Here is a 21752-nt window from a genome sequence, read left to right on the forward strand (position 1 = left end):
CACTGCTTTGTTCTCAGTTGAAGCAGGCAACCAATGTCAACCTTTACCAAAAGACCTCAGTAGGAATCAGACATAGACCACAATGATAAAATCATGATATTTCTCAATGAATTTACCTAATTAAAGTTCCACTACCTAAATATTGTATATAAGTGAAGCACCAGGTGTGTACAACTTGCTTACGTAACATGACTCTGTCATCATGAAGTGCTTTGAGAGGATCATATCACCTCTACCTTATCTGCCACCCTAGACACACTTCAATTTGCTTACCGCCTCAATAAATCCACAGACGATGCAATCGCCATCGCACTGCACACTGCCCTATGCCATCTGGACAAGAGGAATACCTATGTAAGAATGCTGTTTATTGACTATAGCTCAAAATTCAACACCATAGTACCTTCCAAGCTCATCATTAAGCTAGAGGCCCTGGGTCTGAACCCCACCCTGTGCAACTGGGTCCTGGACTTCCTGACGGGCTGCCACCAGGTGGTGAAGGGAGGAAACATCACCTCCACTCTGCTGATCCTCAACACTGGGGCCCCACAAGGGTGCATGCTAAGCCCCCTCCTGTACTCTCTGTTCACCCATGACTGCGTGGCCAAGCACACCTCCAACTCAATCATCAAGTTTGCAGACGATACAACAGTAGTAGGTTTGATTACCAATGATGACGAGACAGCCTACTGGAAGAAGGTGAGGGCACTCGGAGTGTGGTGTCAGGAAAACAACCTCTTACTCAAAGTCAACAAAACAAAGGCGATGATCGTGGACTTCAGGAAACAGCAGAGGGTGCACCCCCCCCCTATCCACATCGAAGGGACAGCAGTGGAGAAAGTGGAAATCTTCAAGTTCCTTGGCGTACACATCACTGACAAACTGAAATGGACCACCCACACAGACAGTGTGGTGAAGAAAGAGCAACAGAGCCTCTTCAACCTCAGGAGGCTAAAGAATTTTGGCTTGTCATCTAAAACCCTCACAAACCTTTACAGGTGCACAATTGAAAGCATGCTGTCGGGCTGTATTACCGACTGGTATAGCAACTGCACCTCCTGCAAACGCAAGGCTCTCCAGAGAGTGGTGCGGTCTGCCCAATGCATTACCGGGGGCAAACTACCCGCCTTCCAGGACACCTACAGTACCCGATGTCACAGGAAGGCCAAAAAGATCATCAAGAAAATCAACTGCCACTGCCTGTTCACCCTGCTATCATCCAGAAGGCGAGGTTTGTATAGGTGCATCAAAGCTGGGACCAAGAGACTGAAAAACAGCTTCTATCTCAAGGCCATCAGACTGTTAAACAGCCATCACTAGCACATTAGAGGCTGCTGCCTATAGGCATAGACTACAAATCACTGGCCACTTTAAAACCTCTACAGGATCGGTGGGTCCCCCGTGGGACGGTTGAGCTAATGTAGGCTAATGCAATTAGCATGAGGTTGTAAATAACAAGAACATTTCCCAGGACATAGACATATCTAATATTGGCAGAAAGCTTAAATACTTTTAATCTAAATGCACTGTCCAATTTACAGTAGCAAGTATACTATGATATAAGAATACCATGCTATTATTTGAGTAGAGTGCACATTTATGAACTTGAAAAGTTATTTAAAAACCAATTAGGCACATTTGGGCAGTCTTGATACAACATTTTTAACAGAAATGCAATGGTTCATTGGATCAGTCTAAAACGTTGCACATATACTGCTGCCATCTAGTGGCCAGAATCTAAACTGGGCCTGGGCTGGAATAATACATTATGGCCTTTATGTTGCATTTCAAAGATGATGGTACAAACATTTCTTTGTATGATCTTTTACCAGCTCTAATGTGTTATATTCTCCTACATTCAATTCACATTTTCACAAACTTCAAAGTTTCTTTCAAATGGTATCAAGAAAATGCATATCCTTGCTTCAGGTCCTGAGCTACAGGCAGTTAGATTTGGGTATGTCATTTTAGGTGAAAATTGGGAAAAAAGGGTCCGATCCTTAAGAGGATTGGAACACTAGTCACTTTAATAATGTTTACATATCTGGCATTACTCATCTTATATGTATATACTGTATTCTATACTATTCTACGGTATCTTAGTCACTTAATGTTTACATATCTGGCATTACTCATCTCATATGTATACAGTGGGGCAAAAAAGTATTTAGTCAGCCATCAATTGTGCAAGTTCTCCCACTTAAAAAGATGAGAGAGGCCTGTAATTTTCATCATAGGTACACTTCAACTATGACAGACAAAATGAGAAAACAAATCCTGAAAATCACATTGTAGGATTTTTAATGAATTTATTTGCAAATTATGGTGGAAAATAAGTATTTGGTCAATAACAAAAGTTTCTCAATACTTTGTTATATACCCTTTGTTGGCAATCACAGAGGTCAAACGTTTTCTGTAAGTCTTCACAAGGTTTTCACACACTGTTGCTGGTATTTTGGCCCATTCCTCCATACAGATCTCCTCTAGAGCAGTGATGTTTTGGGGCTGTCGCTGGGCAACACGGACTTTCAACTCCCTCCAAAGATTTTCTATGGGGTTGAGATCTGGAGACTGGCTAGGCCACTCCAGGACCTTGAAATGCTTCTTACGAAGCCACTCCTTCGTTGCCCGGGCGGTGTGTTTAGGATCATTGTCATGCTGAAAGACCCAGCCACGTTTCATCTTCAATGCCCTTGCTGATGGAAGGAGGTTTTCACTCAAAATCTCACGATACATGGCCCCATTCATTCTTTCCTTTACACGGATCAGTCGTCCTGGTCCCTTTGCAGAAAAACAGCCCCAAAGCATGATGTTTCCACCCCCATGCTTCACAGTAGGTATGGTGTTCTTTGGATGCAACTCAGCATTCTTTGTCCTCCAAACACGACGAGTTGAGTTTTTACCAAAAAGTTATATTTTGGTTTCATCTGACCATATGACATTCTCCCAATCCTCTTCTGGATCATCCAAATGCTCTCTAGCAAACTTCAGACGGGCTTGGACATGTACTGGCTTAAGCAGGGGGACACGTCTGGCACTGCAGGATTTGAGTCCCTGGCGGCGTAGTGTGTTACTGATGGTAGGCTTTGTTACTTTGGTCCCAGCTCTCTGCAGGTCATTCACTAGGTCCCCCCGTGTGGTTCTGGGATTTTTGCTCACCGTTCTTGTGATCATTTTGACCCCACGGGGTGAGATCTTGCGTGGAGCCCCAGATCGAGGGAGATTATCAGTGGTCTTGTATGTCTTCCATTTCCTAATAATTGCTCCCACAGTTGATTTCTTCAAACCAAGCTGCTTACCTATTGCAGATTCAGTCTTCCCAGCCTGGTGCAGGTCTACAATTTTGTTTCTGGTGTCCTTTGACAGCTCTTTGGTCTTGGCCATAGTGGAGTTTGGATTGTGACTGTTTGAGGTTGTGGACAGGTGTCTTTTATACTGATAACAAGTTCAAACAGGTGCCATTAATACAGGTAACGAGTGGAGGACAGAGGAGCCTGTTAAAGAAGAAGTTACAGGTCTGTGAGAGCCAGAAATATTGCTTGTTTGTAGGTGACCAAATACTTATTTTCCACCATAATTTGCAAATAAATTCATTAAAAATCCTACAATGTGATTTTCTAGATTTTTTTCTTTCATTTTGTCTGTCATAGTTGACGTGTAAATATGATGAAAATTACAGGCCTCTCTCATCTTTTTATGTGGGAGAACTTGCACAATTGGTGGCTAACTAAATACTTTTTTGCCCCACTGTATACTGTTTTCTATGCTATCTTAGTCCGTTCCACTCTGACATCGCTCGTCCATATGTATTTCGCTACACCCGCAATAAAATCTGCTAATCATATCTATGTGACCAATAAAATTTGATTTGAGTTCCTTTGCAGTCTCTCAGGTCTCCTCTTAACTCATCAGTTGGCTTAGTAAGCCCTGCTTAGAAAGAGAAAGAGAGGGAGAAGGGGAGAGAGGTGGGTGACTGCACCATGCTCTCTCCTTGCCACCATCCCCTCCCCCTCATTTGATTTCCTCCTCCCTCCCTCCTCCCCTCCTCCTTTTCTTCTGTGGGTGTTTTTAATTTATGCCCGGCATACTAACCACTCAATACTGGCAGTGTCTGCAGTGCTGGAGATAGCTGATAATGAGAAGAGGTCCCCCCTTTATCTCTTTTCTTCTGCCCCCCATTATCTGCTCGCAGTCTATAAGCGCGCAGTTACCTTACCAGCCGATAACGCCCAAAAGGCAACCAGCACTGATGAGCTTTCTATATAGTGCAGCGGGCACAATGCCCCTATCGGGAGAGCAGACCGCTGGGGAAAAAAACAGAGAGAGAGAGAGAGAGAGAGAGAGAGAGAGAGAGAGAGAGAGAGAGAGAGAGAGAGAGAGAGACGGCCTGCTTGCTCTGAATATCCTGTAAATTTACAACGGCGGCCCCCTCGAAACACGACTTCTCGCACGCTTGATTCTCTCCCAGCTGCTGCAGTTTCTTCTCTTCCCTCTTCTGCCTGGAAGATAACAATAATTTTTCTCCATGGTGTACCCCCCCTCCCCCCACCCCACACACACACTCACACCAATCTCCACACCCCTTCTATCCTCAATCCCCCTACTCCCCCATATACATACATGCACCCCTATGACCGCCTCCACACACACACACACACTACATTGACACCGCACAAACACACACACACTCCCCCCACCACCACCAGAAAAACGAAAGCGAAGGAAATGCTGGAAAACGTCTTTCTGTTAAGTCAAGATTAATGGTTAATACTACAATCGGCCGGCCCTCTTTGTGAGAAGAGGGGAGAAAGGGAAGAGAGCAAGAAAGAAGGGGAAGGGAGGAAAAAAGGGGGGGAAATCGAGTATTCAAGTCGAGATTTTTTTTATCAGTTGTTCAACATTTAAAACTGTAAATTTTGCCTCTTTCACTTAGGTTTTTTTCTCTCCTTCTGAATGTGGCTGCTGCCCGGAGTGTTGAAGCCAGATAAAAGAATTAGTGGCTGCACAGAGGGACCGGGCCGCTAAGTACAGCTGCGAATTAGAATGTCTATCTCTGTCGCTCTTGGCTCATCCGTTCCAGCCAGCCAGGCTCCGAGCTCGTAAACAATTTAATCTTTTCACTACGGTGTGGGGGGAGGGGGGGAATGAGAGCTAGAGAAGGAGAGAAGTTAAAAAAAATAAGAGCTGTGGACATTGCTTCTGCTCACCTCTTCCTCTCAGTAGCTTCTCCTTTAAACAAATAACCTGATGCCAACATTTGTAAGGTGCTCCAAGATTGAATCTGCTTTCTTTTGTCTCTGACGTCCTCAGCCTCTCGCTCTTTTTCTTCGTCAATACTCTTTTTTTTGTCTTCTCTTTCCAGCATCTTGCAATTGAAGATGTGCCACAGCTTCAGCTTTGGGGCCAGGGCCTATTTTGAAGATGTAATATAATTCATAGCCTGCCAGAGCACACACACACACACACACACACACACACACAAACCCTCTGTCTCCATCTCTCGCATACACGTTCAAATGTGTGTCCACAAACACACATATATTTTGGATTCCTCCATAGCGCCTGGTCAAAAGAGACATTCTATATCCACAGCCATCCAGTTTGTGTGAACTTCAACCAATCCTTAATAATGCCAATGTATCTTCATTTACATGAAAGGGAAAGAAGTTACACTGAAGATGTATTGATGTTTGACGTTTGCATTAAATTGGCATTTTAATTTCAGAGAAAACGGGGAGAGAGAACAGAATAGAGAGATAGAGAGAGAGGGAGAGAAAAGAAGAGAGAGTGAAGGGCGTGATAGGGATCAGAGGGTTGAGGGGCAAGCCCCCAAGCACCCTGAATAGGGAGATAACACCCTGCTTTTGAATGCCTGGAGTTATGACTAAAACATAAATGTTATTCACACACACACACACACACACACACACACACACACACACACACACACACACACACACACACACACACACACACACACACACACACACACACACACACACACACACACACACACACACACACACACAAAAACACACACACACAAAAACACATGCAGGCACACACAAAGACAGGAAGTCAGAGTCTCCAAGTCGCAGAGTTTCTACAGACACACTTGGGTTCAAACCCCATACAGAGGAGTGTGTGTGTGTGTTTCAACTTTCAAGTTTTAATGTCACATTCACAAGTACAGTGAAATGCCTTTCTTGCAAACTCAAAACCCAACAATGCAATAATCAATAACAATGTTATAATAGGAAGAAAAAAAACGAGAAATAAGAAGAAATATGAAGAACACAATAAGTAAGTAAGCATACTATATACAGGGTGAGTTCCAGTGCCATATTTACAATGTGCAGGGATACTGGAGCGATGGAGGTAGATATTTATAGGGGTACGGTGACTAGGCATTAGGATATAAGATGAACAGAGTTGCAGCAGCTTGTATGTGAGTGGGTGTGCACACGTGCGTGTGTGTATGTGCGTGTGTGTGCGTGTTTGTTTGGTTGTAATATCCTTGTGGGGACCAGAAGTCTTCACAAGGATAGTAAAACAAGGAAAATTCGGACAAGTGGGGACATTTCACAGGACCCCATAAGAAAAAAGGCTATTTTAGGGTTAGGGGTTAAGGTTAGGTTAATGGTTCTGGTTTAGGGAAATTAGGATTTTGAATGGGAATTAATTGTGCCAATGTATCTTAATTTATATGAAAGAGAAAAAAGTTATACTGAAGTTTTATTTACAGTATGTTTGACGCTACGTTTGCATTAAATTGGCATTTTAATTTGAGAGAAAACGGGAAGGGGGAGTGTTTGATTTATAGAGAGAAGGTAAGAGAGAGAGAGGGGAACAAAAGGGAAAGACAGAGAGGGTGTTTGAATTTAAGAGAAAAATTGAGAGAAAGGGGCTTGATAGGGATCAGAGGGTTGAAGGGCAAGCCCCCGAGCACCATGAGTAGGGAGATAACACCCTGCAAGGAGTTATTCACAAATACACACACACACACACACACACACACACACACACACACACACACACACACACACACACACACACACACACACACACACACACACACACACACACAGACAGGAAGTCATTGTCTCCAAGTCGCAGAACATCTAAAGACACACAGCTGTTTTGTACAGTAAACAAATAAACAAAAGTTAAGATATAAAACACTTTCACCAACTACTTCTCAGATAGAGTTCAGTGTTTTAAATCGGAGGGCCTCTTGTCCGGACCTCTGGCAGTCTCTATGGGGATGCCACAGGGTTCAATTCTCGGGCCGACTCTTTTCTCTGAATATATCAATGATGTCGCTCTTGCTGCTGGTGATTCTCTGATCCACCTCTACGCAGACGACACCATTCTGTATACTGGCCCTTCTTTGGACACTGTGTTAACAAACCTCCAGATGAGCTTCAATGCCATACAACACTCCTTCCATCGCCTCAAACTGCTCTTAAATGCAAGTACAACTCTTCAACCGATCACCCACCCGCCCGACTAGCATCACTACTCTGGACGGTTCTGACTTAGAATATGTGGACAGCTACAAATACCTAGGTGTCTGGTTAGACTGTAAACTCTCCTTCCAGACTCACATTAAGCATCTCCAATCCAAAATTAAATCTAGAATCAGCTTCCTATTTCACAACAAAGCCTCCTTCAATTATGCTGCTAAACATACCCTCGTAATACTGACTATCCTACCGATCCTTGACTTCGGCAATGTAATTTACAAAATAACCTCCAACACTCTACTCAGCAAATTGGATGCAGTCTATCACAGTGCCATCTGTTTTGTCACCAAAGCCCCATATACTACCCACCACTGCGCCCTGTATGCTCTCGTTGGCTGGCCCTCACTTCATATTCGTCGCCAAAACCACTGGCTCCAGGTCATCTATAAGTCTTTGCTAGGTAAAGCCCCGCCTTATCTCAGCTCACTGGTCACCATAGCAACACCCACCCATAGCACGCACTCCAGAAGGTATATTTCACTGGTCATCCCCGAAACCAACTCCTCCTTTGGCAGCCTTTCCTTCCAGTTCTCTGCTGCCAGTGACTGGAACAAATTGCAAAACTCACTGAAGCTTGGAGACTTATATCTCCCTCACTAACTTTAAGCATCAGCTGTCAGAGCAGCTTACCGATCATTGCACCTATACACAGCCCATCTGTAAATAGCCCACCCAAATACCTCATCCCCATATTGTTATTTATTTTTGCTCTTTTGCACTCCAGTATCTCTACTTGCACATCATCATCTGCACATCTATCACTCCAGTGTTAATGCTAAATTGTAATTATTTCACCACTATAGCCAATGTATTGCCTTAACTCCCTAACCTTACTACATTTGCACACAATGTATATAGATTATTTTCTATTGTGTTATTGACTGTACGTTTGTTTATCCCATGTGTAACTCTGTGTAGTTTTTTGTCGCACTGCTTTGCTTTATCTTGGCCAGGTCGCAGTTGTAAATGAGAACTTGTTCTCAACTGGCCTACCTGGTTAAATAAAGGTGAAAAATAAATAAATAAATAAAACATGTTTACCCTACATCTGACATACAGTGCATTTGGAAAAGTATTCAGACACCTTGACTTTTTTCACATTTTGTTACGTTACAGACTTATTCTAAAATGGATGAAATTGTTTTTTTCCCTCATTAATCTAGACACAATAACCCATAATGACAAAGTGAAAACAGTTTTCTGAAATCTTTGCAAATGTATAAAAAAATACAGAAATACCTTATTTCAGTATTCAGACCTTTTGCTATGAGACTCGGAATTGAGCTCAGGTGCTTCCTTTTTCCATTGATCATCCTAGAGATGTTTCTACAACTTGATTGGCAGAGGTGGTCATTGTTTTACAAGTCACAAGTAAGTCTCGAGTCTAGCACTCAAGTCCCAAGTCAAGTCCCAATTCAAGACAGGCAAGTCCGAGTCAAGTCTCAAGTCCTAAACTTTGGGTTTCGAGTCCTAAAGAAGTCATAATGTGCTCTTCACCAAATGTAATACTCTTGTTAAAAATATGAAATGGTAAGTTAGTATATTACATTTACGCAAATCATGAATGCTATAAAATATATATATATATATATATATATATATATATATATATATATATATATATATATATATATATATATCTGCTCAAAAAAATAAAGGGAACACTTAAACAACACATCCTAGATCTGAATGAAAGAAATAATCTTATTAAATACTTTTTTCTTTACATAGTTGAATGTGCTGACAACAAAATCACACAAAAATAATCAATGGAAATCCAATTTATCAACCCATGGAGGTCTGGATTTGGAGTCACACTCAAAATTAAAGTGGAAAACCACACTACAGGCTGATCCAACTTTGATGTAATGTCCTTAAAACAAGTCAAAATGAGGCTCAGTAGTGTGTGTGGCCTCCACGTGCCTGTATGACCTCCCTACAATGCTTGTGCATGCTCCTGATGAGGTGGCGGATGGTCTCCTGAGGGATCTCCTCCCAGACCTGGACTAAAGCATCCGCCAACTCCTGGACAGTCTGTGGTGCAACGTGGCGTTGGTGGATGGAGCGAGACATGATGTCCCAGATGTGCTCAATTGGATTCAGGTCTGGGGAACGGGTGGCCAGTCCATAGCATCAATGCCTTCCTCTTGCAGGAACTGCTGACACACTCCAGCCACATGAGGTCTAGCATTGTCTTGCATTAGGAGGAACCCAGGGCCAACCGCACCAGTATGTGGTCTCACAAGGGGTCTGAGGATCTCATCTCGGTACCTAATGGCAGTCAGGCTACCTCTGGCAAGCCCATGGAGGGCTGTGCGGCCCCCCAAAGAAATGCCACCCCACACCATGACTGACCCACCGCCAAACCGGTCATGCTGGAGGATGTTGCAGGCAGCAGAACGTTCTCCACAGCGTCTCCAGACTCTGTCACGTCTGTCACATGTGCTCAGTGTGAACCTGCTTTCATCTGTGAAGAGCACAGGGCGCCAGTGGCGAATTTGCCAATCTTGGTGTTCTCTGGCAAATGCCAAACGTCCTGCACGGTGCTGGGCTGTAAGCACAACCCCCACCTGTGGACGTCGGGCCCTCATACCACCCTCATGGAGTCTGTTTCTGACCGTTTGAGCAGACACATGCACATTTGTGGCCTGCTGGAGGTCATTTTGCAGGGCTCTGGCAGTGCTCCTCCTGCTCCTCCTTGCACAAAGGCGGAGGTAGCGGTCCTGCTGCTGGGTTGTTGCCCTCCTACAGCCTCCTTCACGTCTCCTGATGTACTGGCCTGTCTCCTGGTAGCGCCTCCATGCTCTGGACACTACGCTGACAGACACAGCAAACCTTCTTGCCACAGCTCGCATTGATGTGCCATCCTGGATGAGCTGCACTACCTGAGCCACTTGTGTGGGTTGTAGACTCCGTCTCATGCTACCACTAGAGTGAAAGCACCGCCAGCATTCAAAAGTGACCAAAACATCAGCCAGGAAGCATAGGAACTGAGAAGTGGTCTGTGGTCTCCACCTGCAGAACCACTCCTTTATTGGGGGTGTCTTGCTTATTGCCTATAATTTCCACCTGTTGTCTATTCCATTTGCACAACAGCATGTGAAATGTATTGTCAATCAGTGTTGCTAAGTGGACAGTTTGATTTCACAGAAGTGTGATTGACTTGGAGTTACATTGTGTTGTTTAAGTGTTCCCTTTATTTTTTTGAGCAGTGTATATATATTCTTACTTTCCAAATAAACATTATATTTCCTTGGACATACATGGGTAGCCATGAGAAAGACCCCTCCATAGTGATCGACTATTGAGGATCGCTATGGGGCGCAGTTGGCTTGTATACAATCACCCAACACACACACACACACACACACACACACACACACACACACACACACACACACACACACACACACACACACACACACACACACACACACACACACACACACACACACACACACACACACACACACACACACACCCTCTCTGTGTGTGGTTACAGTAGGCTAACATATGGCAATGGTTTTAGGAACAGCAGTAACATCAGGCAGGATTTAGGCTACCAACTGCCTAGCCAGTTGTAGCTCAATCTTGGGTGCAATGATCACGTTCCCACACTGACTGACTGTGTGGAGGCTCATGGATTTAATGTTACGTTAGCCTACATGATACACTAGTAAAGTTATATTTAGCTGTCGGCTATATTAGCCACGACTTATCGTTCTTTGTGCAGCTTAAAATATCGAACAAAGTTGGAAGTTGTTACGCCTCTGTCTGTAATTTTCTTCCCGCATGTTTTGCAAGTTGCAATCCATTTTTTGTTGACTACAGCGTAGTCTTTATATCCACAAATAATAATTTGGGGTATTATCTTTCCAAGGCCTCCGACTAAATTCACCCACCGACATTCCTCTGCACTGCCACGCGCAACTTTTTCTCAGCTGGCACAATTTGATTGGCTTCAAACTGTTAATCCGTTAAATGAAGAATTGATGCGCTGCAAACTTTTTTAATAGCATCATTTTTAATATTTGGGCTTGGGGAGGGTATCAAGTCAGTTTGTCAAAAGGCTCAAGTCCAAATTAAGTCACGAGTCATTGGTGTTAAAGTCAAAGTCGAGATGCAAATCATCATATTTGTGACTCAAGTCTGACTCGAGTCCAAGTCATGTGACTCGAGTCCACACCTCTGTTGATTGGAGTCCGCTGTGGTAAATTAAATTAACTGGACATGATTTGGAAAGGCACACATCTGTCTATATAAGGTCCCACAGTTGACAGTGCATGTCAGAGCAAAAACCAAGGAATTGTCCGTAGAGCTCCGAGACAGGATTGTGTTGATGCATTGGTCTGGGGAAGGGTACCAAAACATTTCTGCAGTATTGAAGGTCCTTAAAGACACAGTGGCCTTCATCATTCTTAAATGGAAGACATTTGGAACCACCATTACTCTTCCTAGAGCTGGCCGCCAGGCCATAATGAGAAATTGGGATTTGGGCCTTGGTCAGGGAGGTGACCGAGAACCCTATGGTCTCTCTGACAGAGCTCCTGAGTTCCTCTGTGGAGATGGGAGAACCTTCCAGAAGGACAAACATCTCTGCAGCACTCCACCAAGCAGGACTTTATGGTAGAGTGGCCAGACGGAAGCCACTCCTCAGTAAAAGGCACATGACAGTCCGCTTGGAGTTTGCCAAAAGGCAACTAAAGGACTCTCAGACCATGAGAAACAAGATTCTCTGGTCTGATGAAACCAAGATTGAACTCTTTGGCCTGAATGCAAAGCATCACGTCTGTAGGGAACCTGGCACCATCCTTACAGTGAAGCATGGTGGTGGCAGCATCATATTGTGGGGATGTTTTTCAGCAGCAGGGACTATCACAAGTCAGGATATGACCCAGATGCAGACACGGGAGGCAGATAGTACAGGGGTGGGCCTGGAAACAGAAGACATACCCTCTGCCCGAGCCAACAGCGGTGAACAGGGCTCCGGTGGCGATCCGCTTGTCACCGATACCTGGATGTGATCTTCAAAAGAGCGGCTCGGGCTCTCTTCCAGGTAGGGGTAAGACGATAGGAGAGGAAAGCGCAAGGGTGCAACTTTTGGTCCTGGGCAGAAGGCTGGGACAGGACGGACCCCACTCCGACATCTGAGGCGTCGACCTCCACCACAAACTGAAGGGACGGGTCCTGATGAATTAAGATGGGGGCTGTAGTGAATCGATGTTTCAGGTCAGAGAACACCTGGTCAGCTGCTGGAGACCACATGACGGGAACCTTGGGATAGGTGAGTGCAAAGATGGGGGAAGCCAGGATACTGTAACCCCGGATGAAGTAACGATTCGCAAACCCCAGGAAACATTGCAACTACACTCTGGATGTGGTTTGAGGCCAATCCACCACCGCTCTCACGTTGTCTGGATCCATCTGTATATGTCCTGCAGCAATGACATATCCTAGCAAGGAGATGGTGGAGCGATGGAATTCACACTTCTCCTCTTTAATGAAAAGCTGGTTCTCCAGGAAACGTTGAAGGACTTGTCGGATGTGTTCTTCAGCTGAATGGTAATAGACAAAACACGAACCAGTTCAGCATGTTCCAGAGCACATCGTTGACCAGGGCCTGGAACCCCTCGGGAGCGTTGGTCAGTCCAAATGGCATATCTGAATACTCATAGTGCCCGCTAGCCATGTTAAAGGCTGTTTTCCACTCATCTCCCTCCCGTATCCGAACCAGATGGTAGGCGTTCCGAAGGTCCAACTTGGAGAAGACGGTCGCTCCCTGAAGAAGTTTGAAAACCAAGGAGATGAGTTGTAGAGGGTAACGTTTTTTAACCATGATATCATTAAGACCCTTCCCAGTAGCTTGGGCTCTAGAGGAGCCTGCAATTCCCATGAGCATTCGGGTGACATCGGATTATCTCGGAAATGACTTCGGGGGTTTCCGGGATTCCTCGGAGGTGAGGTGGGAATCGAGGGCAAGCAAGGGCAACAGGGAACAGATTCCCTCTCCCTCCTACATTCTCGTAGCCGCCCATCGATCAGGATGGTCAAGGCTATGAGGGAGTCGAGGTCCATGGGCAGCTCCCGGGCTGCGAGCTCATCTTTGATCACCTCCGATAATCCGTGAAGGAACATTTTGAACAATGCTTCCTGGTTCCAGGCACTCTCCGCCGGCAATGTGCGAAAATCCACTGCGTAATCTGCCCATTACTGGAGTCTTGACGTAGCTGGAGCAATTTACGAGGAGTCTCTCTCCCGGACAACAGTGAATCGAACACCTTCCGTACTTCTGCCACAAACTCCTCTAGACTGAGGCAGACGGCGGACTGTTGCTCCCACACTGCCGTAGCCCAGGGGAGTGCCCTCCCGGATATCAGCATTATGAGGTACGCTATCATCGAGCAGTTCGAGGGGAACAACGAAGGCTGCAGCTCGAAGATGAGGGAGCACTGGGAGAGAAAGGCCTGGCAGGTTCCAGAATCTCCAACGTAGCACTCCAGAGGAGGAAAGCGGGATTCTTGGGACACTGGGGTAGGCTGGAAAGAAGCGCCACTGGTGGCAGGGTTGCTGAGAGTCTGGGGAATTACTGGTGTGGCTTGCTGCCTTGCAGGGAATCTGTGGAATTGCTCCAGAAATGTTTTGAACACATGGTCATGGCATTCTGCCAGGGTATGGAGTCCCTCCATAAGGCATTGCAGTAACTCCTCGTGTATTCCAATGGTGGCTCCTTGCTGGGAGACAGAATTGTGGAGCTGGTCTGAGTCTGCTGGGTCAGTCATGGCCAGTTCGTACTATCACGACTCAGGATATGACCCAGATGCAGACACAGGAGGTGGATAGTACAGTTCTCAATAATTTATTAAAACATGGGGCAAAGGGCAGGTTGAGGACAGGCAGTGGTTCGCAATCAGGTCAGAGTCAGGCAGGTACAGGGCAGCAGGCAGGGTCGGTGTCAGGGCAGGCAGAGGTTCGTAATCAGGTCAGAGTCAGGCAGGTACAGGACAGCAGGCAGGCTTGGGGTCAGGGCAGGCAGAGGTTCGTAATCAGGTCAGAGTCAGGCAGGTACAGGACAGGACAGCAGGCAGGCTCGGTGTCAGGGCAGGCAGAGGTTCGTAATCAGGTCATAGTCAGGCAGGTACAGGACAGGACAGCAGGCAGGCTTGGGGTCAGGGCAGGCAGAGGTTTGTAATCAGGTCAGAGTCAGGCAGGTACAGGACGGCAGGCAGGCTCAGGGCAGGCAGAATGTTTCCTAGTTTTCCCAGTTCTGACCATTCACTTGAGAAACATTAAAATGGGAAAAGCACGCTGGTAAGACCTGACAAGACAAGATGAACTGACAACAGACAAACAGAGAACACAGGTATAAATGCTCAGGGGATAATGGGAAAGATGGGCGACACCTGGAAGGGGGAGACAAGCACAAATACAGGTGAAACAGATCAGGGTGTGACAGGGACTGGGAGACTAGTCAGGATCATGGGAAAGATGAACGGAGCAAAGTAGAGAGAGATCCTTGATGTAAACCTGCTCCAGAGCGCTCAGGACCTCAGACTGGAGCAAAGGTTCACCTTCAAATCGGACAACAACCCAAAGCACACAGCCAAGACAACACAGAAGTGACTTTGGGACAAGTCTCTGAATGTCCTTGAGTGGCCCAACCAGAGCCCGGACTTGAACCAGATCTAACATCTTTGGAGAGACCTGAAAATAGCTGTGCAGCGATGCTCCTCATCCATCCTGACAGAGCTCTGCAGAGAAGAATGGGAGAAACTCCCCAAATACAGGTGTGCCAAGCTTGTTGCGTCATACCAAGAAGACTCAAGGCTGTAAATGATGCCAAAGGTTTTTATAAAAATAATTAAAAATAATTTAACCAGGCATGTCAGTTAAGAACAAATTCTTATTTACAATGACGGCCTACCAGGGAGCAGTGGTTTAACTGCCTTGTTCAGGGGCAGAATGACAGACTTTTACCTTGTTAGCTCGGGGATTCGATCCAGCAACCTTTCGGTTACTGGCCCAAAACTCTAACCACTAGGCTACCTGTGCTTCAACAAGTATTTTATTTGCTGAAATGTAAAAAAAAATGATTTTGCTATGTCATTATGAGGTATTGTGTGTAGATTGATGATGGATTTTTTTTAAATATATACATTTTAGAATAAGGCTGTAACGTCAATGGGCCTGGATACTTTCCGAATGCAGTGTATATCCCAGGTGGATGCATTTCACTTAAAGATCCTGCTTTCTGTGAGACTAGACTGAGCCAATTAAACACTAGACTCTTACAAAGCAGAGTCTCACAGTAGTAGAGTAGACAGGAGGTTGCTTATCTCTAACCTGAGTTGGCTGCCCTCCGTGCATCATTTCTCCCACTTGGGATCAAACCCCATACAGAGGGGTGTGTGTGTGTGTGTGTGTGTGTGTGTGTGTGTGTGTGTGTGTGTGTGTGTGTGAGAGAGAGAGAGAGATAAACAACCTCCAGTCAACTCTACTACTGTGCGACTCTGCTTTATAAGAGTCTAAACACATACAGACACATACAGGTTCTCTCTCCTGTGTGGCCCTCCACTCCAACACTTCCTTGCCTCAGACGGGAGTTAAACTAATCAGGGACTCCACAGAGCAGCTATGACACCATGGGGCAGGAAAGGCTGGGAGAGAGGCAGGGAGGGAGGAAAGAAAAGAGAGATGAAAGAGATGTGGGAGAGTAGACGGCTGCTGGGGCTAAAATAAGAGGAGGTCAGGGAGTCCAAAAACCAGTGTCGTGCTGTGGGTGTGTGATAGCAGGGGTGTAGTGAGGTGGGCTGGGCTGGGAGGTTGGGGATGTTGGGGGACGTGAGGTGGGAAGACACGAGCGCTGTACCTCTTCACATGCCCTCCATCAACACCAGCACAATCCAATCCCCCCTCTCACCCCAGCCTTTCTCCTTCTCTTTTTCTTGTTCTCTTCCCATCCCATGGCAACACTATCCTGCCCAGCCCCCTGCCCCTTGCCTCCCAGACCTGCCACCTCCTGTTTCCCCACCTACTGCGGGGACATTGGATATTTTTTCCTGTGAAAAACATTTGCTATTTCCCCCGCTCTCTCCATCCTTCTCTCTCTCTCCCTTGATCTGTCTATATCCCTCTCTCTCTGTCCCTCTCTCTGTCCCTCTCTCTCTGTCCCTCTCTCTCTTGTCCCTCTCTCTCTTGTCCCTCTCTCTGTCCCTCTCTCTGTCCCTCCCTCTCTGTCTCTCTCTCTCTGTCCCTCCCTCTCTGTCCCTCTCTCTCTGTCCCTCTCTCTCTGTCCCTCTCTTTGTCCCTCCCTCTCTGTCCCTCCCTCTCTGTCCCTCCCTCTCTGTCCCTCTCTCTCTGTCCCTCTCTCTCTGTCCCCCTCTCTCTGTCCCTCCCTCTCTGTCCCTCTCTCTCTGTCCCTCTCTCTCTGTCCCTCTCTCTCTGTCCCTCTCTCTCTGTCCCTCTCTCTCTGTCCCTCTCTCTCTGTCCCTCTCTCTCTGTCCCTCCCTCTCTGTCCCTCTCTCTGTCCCTCTCTCTGTCCCTCTCTCTGTCCCTCCCTCTCTGTCCCTCCCTCTCTGTCCCTCTCTCTCTGTCCCTCTCTCTCTGTCCCTTCTTGTCTCTAGTCTTGGAGCTGTTATTGCGGGCCTTTGTCTGATTCAGGTCAGCGACGGGAGGTGCAGAGAATGCGATTTCAGCTCCCCCACTGCCTGGACATGTAGAGGGTGAGAGATTTGAGGAGAAGGAGGGGGAGGAGGGCAGTAGAAGAGGAGGGGTGTGGCTGGCTGCTGAACCCACCCAGTCCCCAATCCACAAAGTCTGTGTGTGTATCTGATTCAGAAAATGGAAGACTGAGATTGCATGGTGTACTTTCGTTAGACACACACACAGTCAGTGTCTAAGAAATATTACAGTGGTTTTCAGTAAACTGGCCATCATGTTACTGTAAGTGATGGGCAACTGTCAAAATAGCTATTCATCTATTCAATTACAGTGGAAAATTCCTCCTTTCACAACTTACTTAACACCTTACCTGACTCACAGTCTCAGCTGACACAGATATGGCTTAACCTCCAATCCTGAAGTAACAGACTGCCCCTCCCCTCCTCACAATGAGGGCATCTTCAAATGTTATGTGCCTCTTAACCAACACAACTCTCCATTACATTCCCTCAAAGCCCCCATCCACACATAAGCAGCCCTCAGAGCTAAAGTAGCTCAGGAGGTGAGAGGTTAAACGTGGCCCATGCAGCCAGACGCCCATCATGTCCGTCGCCCCGTAATGACTCGTCTGTAGGCCGACTGACTGGAGGACCGGTGTCATCAGATCCCCCATCGCATCACCAGGGTCAGCCCTTTTCCCCATAATCCCCCCGGCTGCTGATGACAGCACGATTGAAGGAAAAGAGAGGTGGAGGAAGGGTGGAGGAGGGGAAGAGCGGAAGAGGGGAAGGGTTGGTGCCCACAGGAAAGAGAGAGAGAGAAAAAACCTTGACGGAGGCAGTGGATAAGACTCAATTTGAGAAAGCCTGTAGTGGGAAATGACTGTTTTTAGCCCCCATCATGTTATACAGCAAGGCACCTTTACTGGGGCCCGTAGGCAATTTTATAGGCTGTTTCTGCTGTGGGTTTTACTGGATGTGTAGTTAATAGTTTATATAGTTTAGTGGGAGCAGCAGGGATTAAAGATGGAGTGTTGCTCATCAGAGAGAGAGCGCAGAGGGGGGGGGATATTTATCCGTAGACAGCCAGGGGTTTGGATGTGGTACAGACTGCCCAATCTGACCTGTGCTGGGTCTATCATAGCATAGGCTTCCTCACAGTCCAATGGTCATGCTTTAAAATGGATGAACAACAGTGTATTTTTGCCTGTGCATTCCCCCTTCATCTGTCTCTGTCCACTTCTCTCTCTCTCTGCTTCTCCACTTCAATGTCGGGTTTGTCGGGTTTGTCCTCTCTCTGTCCTTCTCCCTGTTGTTTCCTTCTCTCTCCATCCCCTCATCATCCATCTCTCTAGGCTTCCCTCTTTCATTTAATCTTTCTCTCTTGTTCCCTCTATCACGTTGCACTTTCCCCCTCTCCCCTCACACCCTCTTTCACGCCACCTCCCTCCCTGCATCTCCTCCTCTTTCCTCTCTCCATCCACCTCCTCTCAGACCCTTCGGTCCATGTGGGCAGACTGCTGACTCGGGGTTGTATAGTTCCTATTGTTCAGCTGTAGGTGTGATCTGAGGTAGAGACAGTAAACACTGCACACTGCTAGTCCTCTGTAGTGGTGATACAGTACCTGTGTGTCATGGACTCTGGCACCCACAGCAAACTTCACAGGGAGGCTGAAAATTAAACAGGGCCTCCCTCCCCACCTTTGGCCTAGATATGTGTGAGCTTCAAAAGCCACCTAGTGTGTGTGTGTGTGTGTGTTTGTGTCTTTGAGCGCCGTATGCCTGCCTCTTTGCATCAGAGTGCCAGGCCCTTCAATCCCAACTCTAGCCAGCTGGGTCAAACAATAGTCTGGGCCCCTGTCCTCTCACTCCTCTCTGACATCCCTCTCTCACTTCTTTCTGACCTCCCTCTCTCATTCTCTCACTTCTCTCTGACCTCCCTCCCTCTCTCCTCCCTCTCGGTCTGAACTGGAGCACTTCCATGCTGACCGTGAAATCTCAACAGAACATATAGTGTATACACAAACAGATACGTGGACTCAGACAGTTATTAGCTACACACCCAGACTAACACACACTCACGAAGGCAAACACATCTTACTAAGACAAATAAACACAACACACACACACAGGGGAGCTAAGGGGCCCGGCTTCAGCTGGCTGGACATCAAGCCACACTTCACACCTCGGCTCGATAGCCTTTATTGGGTTAGATCCCACCTGGTCAGAGGGGAGGGAAGAGAAATACCTTGGCTACACTAAAACAACATTATAGATCCATGGCCTGGGACAAGAAAGGCTCCGGAGAAAAGAAAATGGCAGCCGTTTACAAAACTACTGTTTGTATGAGTCTGACTGAAATTGAACAAAAATACCCCAAAAACTACAAGAGGGACATTGATGTAAATAATCAGAAATACCCTATAGTCAGTTATGAGAATAAGATGTCCTGGAAATTACGTTTTCAAAAGGAAATTGGTTATTTTGCCAATTGAGGCAACATGTTTATCTATTATTTTAAGATAAATGAATGAATTTCCTTGACCTAAGGGTATTTCTGTTTCTCACCTTATGGTAGTTGTTGACAGAAGAAAACTCTTCTCTCAGCCACAGTGACCAGTTACACTATGGTGGCCCAGAGAGTGAAGACATAGCACCTTGTGCACCACCAACATGTATCCAATTTCAACTCAGTGCTCAGATGTCCAGCTCTTCTGAAGACAATTGTGAGACGTATTAGAGGTTTTATGCTCAGGTAGAGCGATCCCGACTGCTTGGCAGGAGTTAGTTGTCAAAAACCCTTATAAAACACTTGTTCTGATTGGGGAATTAGCCAATAACCATGGCAAGTGGCTTTGAAGGTGACCCGTATTTAATATTTTTTTCTGTTTTACTGCTGGGCTGGCATATTGAACATGAAATATGGCCGTGAGGGAGCGAGGGGCGTGTGAAGGGCAGGGTTGTAAAGGCCTAGTGGAGCGAAGATGGGGGGAGTCTAAACAAATGATCTGGATGGCGGGGTGGAGGTGGAGGTGAGGTGAGGTGTAGAAAAGGAGGTTGGGGGGGGCACTCCCTGTTTGGTCACAGAGCCTGACTACATGGTCATAGCCCACCGGTGGTTTAGGTCAGGGTGTTTTCATTAGGTTGTCATGTGGTTACCACCATATCTTACCACCCTACCACCCCACTGTACAGAAAGAGAGATATAGAGAGAGAAAGAGAGAGACTAATTGTGATGCTCTTTAATGAGACATCCTCACTTAAAAAGAGAGAGAAATAAATAAATAAATAAAATATTGTATTTGTCACATGCACTGAATACAACTGGTGTAGACTTTACTGTGAAATGCTTACTTACGAGCCCTTCGCAATGATGCAGAGTTAAAAATAATAATACAACAAAAAATTGTAACACAAGAGGAGTAAAATACACAAGAATGGAGCTACAGTATTTTAAGGGAGTACCAGTACCAGATCAACGTGCAGGGGTATGAGGTATTTGAGGTAGATATGTACATAAAGGAAGGATAAAGTGACTAGGCATCAGGATAGATAATAATAAGATATTTGAGGTAGATATGTATATAAAGGCAGGATAAAGTGACTAGGCATCAGGATAGATAATAATAAGATATTTGAGGTTGATATGTACATAAAGGCAGGATAAAGTGCCTAGGCATCAGGATAGATAATAATAAGATATTTGAGGTTGATATGTACATAAAGGCAGGATAAAGTGACTAGGCATCAGGATAGATAATAATAAGATATTTGAGGTAGATATGTACATAAAGGCAGGATAAAGTGACTAGGCATCAGGATAGATAATAGTAAGGTATTTGAGGTTGATATGTACATAAAGGCAGGGTAAAGTGACTAGGCATCAGGATAGATAATAATAAGATATTTGAGGTAGATATGTACATAAAGGCAGGATAAAGTGACTAGGCATCAGGATAGATAATAATACGATATTTGAGGTAGATATGTACATAAAGGCAGGATAAAGTGACTAGGCATCAGGATAGATAATAATAAGATATTTGAGGTAGATATGTACATAAAGGCAGGATAAAGTGACTAGGCATCAGGATAGATAATAGTAAGAGTAAAACAAAGAAAAGAGCAAGTGATGATTGTAAAAGTGTGTGTGAGTGTGCGTAATGTGTATGAATGTGTGTTGTATTGTGTCATTTTGCGTGTGGGTCAGAAGGGAGAGGCGCCACCTTCTGTGGACGTTGTGACAGTGTGTGTGTTATGTGTTTGTGTATGCGTATGTAGTGTATGTGAATGTGTGTGGGTATGTCAATGTAGTGTGTGTGAGTGTGTATATGGTGTGTATATATAGTTTAGTAAGTGTGCATAGGGTCAGTGCAAGATGGAGTCAGTCTAGAGTCCTCTGTAGAGCTTTGCGATCAAGGGTGGTGCATTTGCCATAACAAGGAGTGATGCAGCCAGTCAAGATGCTCTCAATGGTGCAGCTGTATAACTTTTTGCAGATCCAAGGGCCCATACCAATTCTTTTCAGCCTCCTGAGGGGGAAGAGGTGCTGCCATGCCCTCTTCACGAC

The sequence above is a fragment of the Salmo salar genome, chromosome ssa20 (assembly GCF_905237065.1).
Source record: "Salmo salar chromosome ssa20, Ssal_v3.1, whole genome shotgun sequence".
Lineage (NCBI taxonomy): Eukaryota > Metazoa > Chordata > Actinopteri > Salmoniformes > Salmonidae > Salmo > Salmo salar.